Raw genomic sequence first — 10,038 nt, forward strand, 5'->3', positions numbered from 1 at the left:
CTGTGGCAGCATCCCACGTAAAATAGAGGAAGACTGCCACAGATATTAGCTCAGCGACAATCTTCCTCAAGCAAAAAGAGGAAGATTGGCAACAGATCTTAGCTCAGGACCAATTTTCCTCACACATACAAAAAATGAATAAAAAATAATTTCTTTCGTAGGCCTTTAAAGCAAGAGACATTTGACAGTCTTAAACAATATATGAGGCTTAAACAACGGTTTTACTAAAATACAGAACCGTTCTTCATGAGACATCAATATCCAGTGGCACAACTTAGTGAGGGCATTTCTTTGCATTGTAAAGTGAGGTGGTGGCAATCCAGTGAGCCTTACGTGGATAACTTCAGGTGACTTAATAGATACGCAAATAATTAGCAGTGCTTCTTGAACTTTAACATCCACATGAATACCTGGCGATGCTGTTTAAATGCAGACTCTGATGCAGTAGGTCTGGGGTGGAGCCTGAGAGTCTGCATTCCTAACATGCCGCTGGTCTAGACATGCTTCATGCAGTCCGGACTTGGATCACCGAAGGAACCAGATGTGAGTTACTGCTTCCCACCCTGGGCTATCCATCAGAGTCATCCACAGAACGTTCGAAATACAGATTCCAGGACCCACCTCAGATCTAGCGAGTCACAAGTTTTGGAGATGCAGCTTGGGGATACGTATCTTATCAAACCTCCCCAGTTATTTGGATAAATTTGGCTCATAGATAAAGTGTGAATGAAGTTCATTTCCTGAGACGGTCTTACCTATCACTCATTCCAGTGGCAATTTTGACAGGAGCAGCACAGAAGCCTGCCTGGAGCGTGGCCTGTCTGTCTTGTCCTGTGTAGGAATTAGCCCCTTGCCTTGATAGCAGACGTTTGGGTGGAAAGTTTGTCCATGTCACTTTAAGTGAGAAGTCAGGTTGGTATTGCCACCATATCCCTGCCTACTGTGGGCCACTATGTTTTTTTCTAGAAGGAAGATATTAATTTTCCATAATTCACTGAAGATTTGCTCAAATAAATATATTGCCAGCTGCATGATATTATCTAACTCTGTCAATGAGTTTATCTAGTAACATACTCAACAAACCTATTATTGAAACAGAGTCATCATTTTTTAATTTCATCTCTCCCATATTTAACTTCTTGTGTGAAAAATCGCATAGGTGATACCGCAGCTGTCTACTCAGAGTGGACAGATTAATTATATTTGCATGAAGTCCAGGTTGGACTCTGATTATGAAATATCCTGAGCAAATACCAACATGGGCTCACTACGTAAGTTTTTCACGGAAGCTGAAAATGTGCTAGTTGCCAAGGAGGTCAACGTCCTTCGGGGTGTCTAGTGCGTGGGGAAAGTGATGTGTGACAGCAGGGAACAGTCAGGTTAGCCTCTGGTGAGGTTTGACCCAGCAACTAATATATGCCAGCCTGTCTCTCAGAATGACGCTCATGCTATTGGTATCTACATATGCTTGTATTTGAGAGCAGTAATACCCTGGCTTTTGAGTTTTAATAAGGCATACCTAATTTCCACAGAAAAATTGAAGGTTAACCATGCTAGCACGTGGTGGGTAATTTCTATCTCATGTGCAAATTTGCTTTCCACAGACATTGCTTTCCAACAGGTTTCTGAGAAGCCATGTAGCTGGGGTGCGGAGGAGAGTTAATGAACAATTCTTTGATTAATAGATTAACTGCGGCTTTGTAACGGGCAAATCAGGGCCTCTTACTAGAATGCTTTCTGACCGTCAGATTTGTTTTCCTGTTACCAAAGTTAGTCTTTGAACTGCAAAAGGCAGTCTGACCTGGCCCCCTGCGGTAGGTCCTCTCTCTGGTGAATCAAGCCTTGATTCCTCTGAGATGCTTTTTGTATTATAATCCCTATTATGATAACCTGCTGAGCTAGTGGGTTGTATAAATGTGCAGTACAGCAGTCCAGGAATGATTACAAGAGGAATAATTTTACCTCTTGGCAAAAGAGAAGAGTTTTCTCCATTTTCCCTGTGCTTCTTGTCCCTCTCTCCTTGGCTGCACTCTTGGAAGCTCCCTTTCTCCTTCGCCCCAGGCACGAATAATTATTCACAGCACGGTTAAAGAAGAAGTATGAGCTAAAGTTCAGAACCAGAGTGATACTGGTGAGCATTATTTAGCCTCCCTTTTGGAGTCCTTTCAAGTTGAGTTTTCTCTTGACTGCAGCTGCCCAGCATATGCGGTTCACCCGGCCACACAGCATTTCCTCTCCGATGGGGCCCATTTACCATCAGGCTATAGTCTCTCTGCATTGCCTTCCTTCCCAGCCTCTGCTGCTCCCTCTTCTTGGTCCCATTGTCTTCCTACTTCCTCGATTCTTCTTCTTCTTCCTCCTTCTCTGGTTGCAAATAGAAGCTGGAGGCTAGCTCCTCCAGGGTCAAAGGCATAATGTAATGCCTTACCTTCTGTTTGATTTCAGCCCCTGTCCCTCGGGGGATACAGCGTTATTGTGCGGCCTAGCCTTGTAGCACCACAGGCTAATGGATCAATTCAGCCTTCAGAGCATCCTATGGCTTGTCAATATGAAATTCTAGCAATTACTGAAGTGGGAAGGCTGGGAAGCGGCTGAAAAACATTCCCTATTGATCACTCTAGAGTATGATGAACTTGTTTAAGAAAAATTGATCTGACACATTGATTTTTTTATCAGAGAATCTCATGAATGCAATTTAAGTCACAATATATCTTGCCTTGCAGAGCATTTTCTTCACGAGGAGAATCTGTGAGGCAAACCAGCCAATGAGAGATACTGAGAAGAGTTCTGAGGCTTCTTACTCCTTGCCCGCTCCATCATTTTAGAAAATGTTTTTGTATTAAACTGGCTTTTAAATGTAAGGTCTCCTCTCCTCCGTGTTTTATGCATTTTCACCCTCTCACGAACTTCTTTACCAACTCTCCCTTTCTCTCAGTCACTCATCCCCCTCTTCAACTTCTAATTGGAGGTTTTCCTTCGAGGAGAAGACCCTCTGATACGGCATATGTTTTCTCATTTGTTGCATGGAGAATAGGTTTTGGAAAATGAGAATCTTAATTATAACCAAGGGTAGCCCTGTCGCTTGACATCTCTGGGGACCATTTGGACAGTGATGGTGATAGATTGCAAACCCTATGGCTGTTCACTCCCGGAGCAGTGTCACATCGAAAGCGAATGCTTGGACAGCTGCTGCGTCAGCCAGAACGGCCCTGTGGATTCAAAATCCTCACCTACTTCTAAATATCTCTCCCCACGCATCTCTGTTGGATGACTCTTTCCCTTCTCCTTCAATCTGACCTGGCATTTTCTTAGGGAGTAGGTCAGGGTTTTCCAAATACGGATGATCAACAGCATCACTTTGGAAGCTTCTAAAAATACAGGTTCTTAGGCCGTATTCCAGACCTATTGAAGTAGAATTGGGGAGTGGAGTCTAGGAAATTGTGCTTTAAAATTCTTCCTACTTGAGTCCAATGACAGGCCATGTTTGGGAACCACTGGGTTAGATAACAAAGTTGAGTGAATGCATGCTGTGTTTGGTAAAGAAAGAGTTGGTAGAACTATGAGAGGAGAAAGTAGCCCCCCAAAAGGGAGTAATTTGCAATTTTTCCCATTGGAATTCCTTATTAGCACTTTGTGCATGTATGAGAATTGGTTGAGGAGATGATTCTAGTTGATACCAAGTCCAAGAGAAGAGGAGGTGAAGGACAGAGCGATTTCCGGAGAGGGCTGTACTGAGGGTAGAGAAGAGCACAGGAAACAACTGTGGCACACTTCAGTACTGGGGCCAGGAGAAGCTCTCCTGGCAGGAGGTCAAGCCTGAACCACAAAGGAAAAAAGACACTTGTGTGTAAAAGCGCTGACGGGACGGCTCACTCCTACGAAAGCGCACATGGAGCTTCTCTGACCTGCATGAAACTGGTTTCCCTCCAGTCTAACAGCCCGTGTGAAAGTGGAGAACCATAGCAGACCTTTCAACACAACAGGTCAGGAGCTGTGTCTTTAATAACTTTGTCAAGCCTCACAGAGAAAGTTCTAAAGTGGCTGACCCACGAGAAAAATGCAGGTTGCCTATTCAAGAATACATCCGGGAAATCTGTTCCCAAATGATTTTCCATTCCATTATCTCAAAGACCTCACCTTCCAAGGGTGAAATTTTTAAGCAACTTTGCTTCTGGCTTGGTGGGTTTGAATAAGCTGAAAAGTGGGTCAGAAGAATCTTCTCAAGTCACTTAGATTGGAGATGTTCCACGTCCTTGGAAAATAATCTTAGTTTTAGTGCAGTTTAGTGAATTCAACTTTTAACCATTTAACTCCTACTGGTTGTTACCTTTTTCTCTGGGCTCCTTCAGGGTAGACTACAGTTTGCCACAGTAGTTCTCAATCTTGACTGCACCGCATAATCGCCTGGGAACTTCAACTAGTACTCAGGCCTGGGTCCACCCCAAGAGATGCTGACTTAATTGGTCTGGACTTAGGTCCGGGCATTCCTCTAAAAGCTGCCCAAGTGATTCCAAATTGTGGCCAAATTTGAGAACCCCTGGTTTATTTAGATTCAGAGCAAATTGAAATTTTGCCTAAGTTCCAAATCTTTTAAAAAAAATTTTCCACCTGTATACTTTTGGACTCCTGGAGAAGACAATGCACAGCAGAGGAGGGCGGTCCCTTCTGTTTGCCGAATTTGTGAAGAAAACAAAGGCCTCCCATTTCAAGTACTTCTCAGAGAGCATGTGGGCTCTCCGCAATACACGGCTGTGCTTTCAGCAAAATTGTTAATTATAGATCATAATAAGCTGTTAGGAGCAAAACACACACATAATTTGAAAGTGAAATGAGGCACAGTACATAGATAAAGCAATTGTTTGTTTAAGAGGTGATTAGCAGCAGCAAAACAAGCAAACTGATACTTGAACCTGAAAGAAATGACACCATCCGGAATTGCTAGACTCTTCCGTTCTTTGTGTGCTGCCGCCAAACGCAAAGGTGCGTCTGCCGCTGTCAGTTTCCTTTCTTCCTGTGTGTGATGTAGGGAAGGTAAAGTCTATGCCGTCTTAGAGCGAAGATGATAGTAAAAGAATAGCCTGTCAGAAAGGATAAAGAAAGGGAAGTGTCTCGATTTCTCAAAGGAGCACAGCCGAGATTTAAATTGTTCTGAGCTGTGATAAATTATAAGGCCGTAAAACCACTGTAATCACTGAATGAACAAAACAGTTTGCCTTGGGTAATTATGCCTTTTTGGTCTCCTTCACTTTCAAGCTATTCCCCCTGTAAATGTTACTCTCTGGCTCTGTGTGCTGTGTCAAAGAGTGTTCATCTCCGTGTGAAAAGCTGGGGCTGTCTTTAAGAGTAAGGGAGCCCCAAAATACTCGCAGTTCCGACCAAGTTAGATGAAAACACCATTAACGCTTGAATGTGACATTTGGTGACAACAGTTTCTAAATCACAACTCCGCCTGGGGTAAGGTGGTGTCGGGTGGCATTGGGGTTTCATCCGCTGATTTCGCTGATTTCGAGGGAGCAATCCTGCCCGCTCATCCTCGATGCTGGAAATTCCCAGGATGGTAACTTCGTGTGGAATAGATGCCAGTTAATGAATAAGGGCGCACAGGCTGAGGATAAATAACCATGTTATTAGGGTGATTGCAGAGCTCAAGATGGGAGGGTTAATAAGCGACTGAGGTTAACAGGAAATCCTTAGCTTTTTGGTGCCTGAAAATGCGTTGAGATTTTGCAGCCTGTGCTTGCTCAAGTTGATGAACGGCCTAATTGGTACTTATCAGCGGCAACACGGTTCAGAGCCGAGGTTCCAGTCCCAAGCGCTCTATCAGATTCCAAGGCTGGCCGCAGCACGTAGGGCTGCTCAGTGGACTCATCTGCTATTGTTGTCTTTGGAAAATCCCAGCAAGAACACCTCTATCCGGTGTGCTGAGTGAGAGAGTGGATGCAACCGGCAATTGTGGCGCCACCGCATTCTTAGGTCTCCTGGGCTATCTGGGTTAACGTTCCATTCTGTTGAGGGGCAGAGCCTGTAACTTCCCGTTTCCTTGGAGATAACAGAGTCAATATGATTAGGTGCTTGGAGAAGTCATATTAGCGGTAAGAACTAGCATGTACTGAGCAATTACTCTGTGCCAGGCATCCTTCTACTCACGTCACATGGATCACCCCTTCACCCCGACAGGTATCCTATGAGGCAGGTACTTTCCTTCTCTCCATTTTATGAAAGAGGAAAAGGAGACTGGGTGTGCTTGGCAGACTTGCCCAAGGACACAAAAAATGGAGCTCAGTTGGAACCAGGCAATCTGACTCCAGAGCGCTCAGAATGAGCCACTAAGTATATGGCTTCAAAGACACGAACTTTTCCCTCTCTCTGTGCTTCCCAAACTCCCTGAGACACATTCAGCCTGGTTCACCCACCGCCCCACGCCTTCCCCCGGCTTCCTCGTATCCCCAGGACTCCTGGCAGAGAAGCAGACAGCACTGCACCGTCTCCCCTCTAGTCCCCTAGAAGAGACTCCCAAGTCCTTGTTTTAGAAAGTTAGCCTTTGTCTGTTCTTGTGCCCGTCTATAGTTTGGTTTGTAAAGTGCTAGGATTTATGAAATTGTCCGGGGGTGGAGGACTTCAGGGAGCATCTATAGATGGTGTACGTCATGACTTCCTTAGATGATGTCATAACGCATCCTCTTCAAAGGACCGTGCATGAGCCTCCTGCTAGTTGTAAACAATACAACAGACCAGGGGATTTTAAAATCCTAGTGAGATTGCAGCTGAGGCTGCAAACCGATAACCCAAAAGGCAGGGAGACAAAATGAAGTCTGATAGAGCTGCACTGAGCTATTAGAGAGGCCGACAGTCCTATAAATGTAATTGGACTCGCCTGCCTGCATGTTTTATGCAGCCTAACTGGCCAGATGAGGACCACGTGCATAAGCCTAGGCTGTTTATTCTGAACCAGGCCTTCTGAGGTTTGCTCCTTGATATAGATGACCAAGAATGCTCGCTCTGCTTGCTGCCTCCGCGTAGGAGCTGGTTTTGCGCCTGAATGCGCAATGGCCTGGTTTGCACGCAAGACCAGCTCTGGCCTCACGTTTACCATCAGCGACGCTCAAAATATTCCCTCCTTTAAACCTCCTTCTGTGGCTTGTTTTGAATCTACTTCTGCCTCCTCCCACTTCCTCCTGTTACTAATGAGCCTCTCTGGGTGAGAGACTGTGACATCTCAGGGCCTCTGGGAGCAGCAGAAAAAACTGTGGGTCTGTTCACGGAGGAGTCCCATGGCACTGACCATTTATCTGGTGACCATGTGGGCCCAATAAACAAAGCAAATCTGTCCGGCTCTCCCTCCCTCTGTGGCTTTTGGGCCTATGCGTGTGCATTTCCCAGGACAGTTGCAGGAGACACCAAAACTTGTCTTCATTACAGCTCTGACTCATAACCCAATTAATGGTGTCAAGAAGTGAAACATGGTCCCCAGACCCAGCTGCCTTTTGAAAGCAAGTCCCAGCCTGTTCAGTGAACAAACGAATGGTGCTTCAGAGAGGGCGGCTCAGAATCCGTTCTGCTAGCCAAAAGCAGTTGGGGAGTGGGTTCAGAAAAGCCATGTGCAGTGTCAACTCTCCATTTTGGGGTGTGAATGCATTTGGTCTCAACACTGAGGGCGAGGGAGGTGGGAGAGTGGAAAGGGAAGTAGAAATGTTCGCTGCCTCCCCTGGCTTCTCAGAGGTGTCGTCTGCCTCACCTGCCCTGGATTTCTCAAGTTTAAGGCAGGCGACTTGTCACCCCGAGATCTGAATTTCTTCAGGGAGAATCTCCTCATTCCCATTGGCCAGACACTCACTTGTTCCCCCATGGGGCCTGTACTTGGGCTGTTGGTCACGTGCCTTTTCTTACAACAGTGCCACTGGTATGTGGGGAAAGGCCAGCACCACGTGACCATTTTCCAACCTCTAGAGACTATTTTGTAAGTTCAGACATGCTAATTTTCAGAATGGGCTGTGCTAGGAAGGGCTCTCCATGAGCCTGGGCCCACGGTTCCCTCAAACACCCGGCTGAATGCACATAACTTTCGAAATAGCCTTTCCGTGACTGAGGGGTAATGCTGCTTCTTTCTTAGAAGTCATTTACCCCTTTCTGAAAAAACCAGACCTCTTTACGAATGAGATGCAGAGCCCCTTTAATAACACTAATGAGAGCTGCCATTTGGTGCCACCGAGTGTCAGAGCACTCTGTTTACATTGTCCCTAATCCTCACAGCAACCTTTCCAGCGGGAGAGTGCATTCCTGTTTCTCCAGTGAGCCCTGTTTTCCATTTTGAAGGAAGGCAGGGTGAGAGAGGAACTTGGGTGTTCTTCCCCTCCAACAGGAGCCGGGAGCTCCTGGGTCCTGCAGTTCAAAGCCCATCTCTCCTTGCTACTTTCTCACCCCCTGCAAGTTGCCTCGGGACTTTTAATATCCCAAGTGGTGCAACCTTATTTCACATCTCCAGGAGAGCAGGCAGGATCTCCAGGAGGGCGAGGTTCAGAGGGAAGAGGGGGACCCGGCGGCATGCCGGCGAACACCTGCAGCATCTCAGGTCTCCCTCAGTGGCCTCCCCCTGGCACAGCCAAACCCAGCTTTGCCTGGTTTGTGGGCTCCTGACAAGATGACAGCCTGCGGTGATGAGGGAGGCAGTTGACTACCCAGCCCCCGCCTTTCCCCAGGGATCCTTTTCTTCTGTTGCAGCCAAATGCTCAGCTGAGAGCTCAGGAAACAAAACAGTCTTTGTTGCTTAAACTGAAATCATTCCCATGGCTGATTGTCCCAGTGGTCATGTTGTTAACAATACTTCCTCCTCCTCCTCCTCCTCTTCCTGCTCCTCCTCTCCAGTCTCTCCTCCTCCTGCCTCTCCTCCCTGTCCTCCTCTGCTTTCTCTGCTCCTCCCGCTCACTTGCCCCCTGTGATTCTTAATCATTGCACTTCTGAAACACAACAAACCTAGCAGAATCTTGCCAAAGCCAGAGGCCCCAGGGAGTTAGTACAAAAACTAAAACCAGAGCCAAACTCATTTGGAAAGCTTTGGGTTTCATGGGAACGGTTTGGTGCAGTGAGAGGGAGGGAATTGGGGAGAATGCCCAGCTGACTGTCTCCCGGGATGGCTGCCCAGGGAGCGGGGCCGTAAACTGGGTTAGTGATTGCTCACCTATGTTAGATCCTGGAAGTCTGTGAGAATTTGAGGACCACGCACAGCAGCACAAGGTTGGGGCTCACCGTTGGGTTTCTTTGTGCCCTCAGTCTAAGGGCTAATGCTCTGTACACTTCCCACTTCCTCCTACTGGCTTTATTTATCTTAGTTACAAACCCAGTGAACACATGTCCTTAGGAGATGTGACCGTGTCATTTATTGTCCTCCCTGGAACACTTTCGAGAGTGACAGAGGCATCATTAGTAACTCCACTGGGACAACATACGTCATCTGAGACATTCCCAGGTGAACTGGGGTATAGTGTCTCCCTGCTCCTGTCATGGGGTTCAGTGGCAAGATCTAGGACCAGGAAGTGGGGCCTATCATAAGCTACTTAGAATCTCTGGGCAACCCTCTGCTTACCCGGCTAAAAGTCAAAGAACTGGGCTAAATCTTCATTGTTTCTTTGGGTTTTCATGTTTTGAATCCTTCTATCATTTATGTGAATAAGAGAAAAAGTATTTTGGGTGACATATTTTGCCTCCTACTGGCTGGTTAAATTAATGCATCCACTCAAATATCTGAGAAAGAAAGTACTTGGACTTGTGCGAATGATGTGGTGCAAAGAACCTGGAAACTGCCATAGATGAGGCTCTTGCCTTTTCTGAGAGAGCAGGGCATATTCTTAGGAAATGTCTCCTTGCTCTAAGTAGCTGACCGTGGTGCGGAATGCTAATTATCCGGGGAACATCCACAGTTTGCTCAGGGCTTCGGCAGGGGCACCTAAGAGGGGAGGCATTCTCTGTCTTAAGGGCCTGGCCTCTCAACTGTACAGAAAAAAAAGCCTTCATTTAAAAGTCCACTAGCTGGGAAGGTACTGA

At 46.5% G+C, this 10,038-nt stretch overlaps 1 long non-coding RNA gene across 1 annotated transcript; it reads right to left on the reverse strand.

Moving 5' to 3' along the window:
* Window positions 1-202: 202 nt before the first annotated feature.
* LOC139078669 (uncharacterized) lies at window positions 203-9,298 on the reverse strand. Its single transcript, XR_011531691.1, has 2 exons — window positions 9,176-9,298; window positions 203-6,039 (listed from the first exon to the last, which is right to left on the reverse strand). It is a non-coding gene; the product is annotated as an uncharacterized lncRNA (long non-coding RNA).
* Between the last annotated feature and the right edge of the window lie 740 nt (window positions 9,299-10,038).

Source organism: Equus przewalskii, chromosome 22 (assembly GCF_037783145.1).
Source record: "Equus przewalskii isolate Varuska chromosome 22, EquPr2, whole genome shotgun sequence".
Taxonomy (NCBI): Eukaryota; Metazoa; Chordata; class Mammalia; order Perissodactyla; family Equidae; genus Equus; species Equus przewalskii.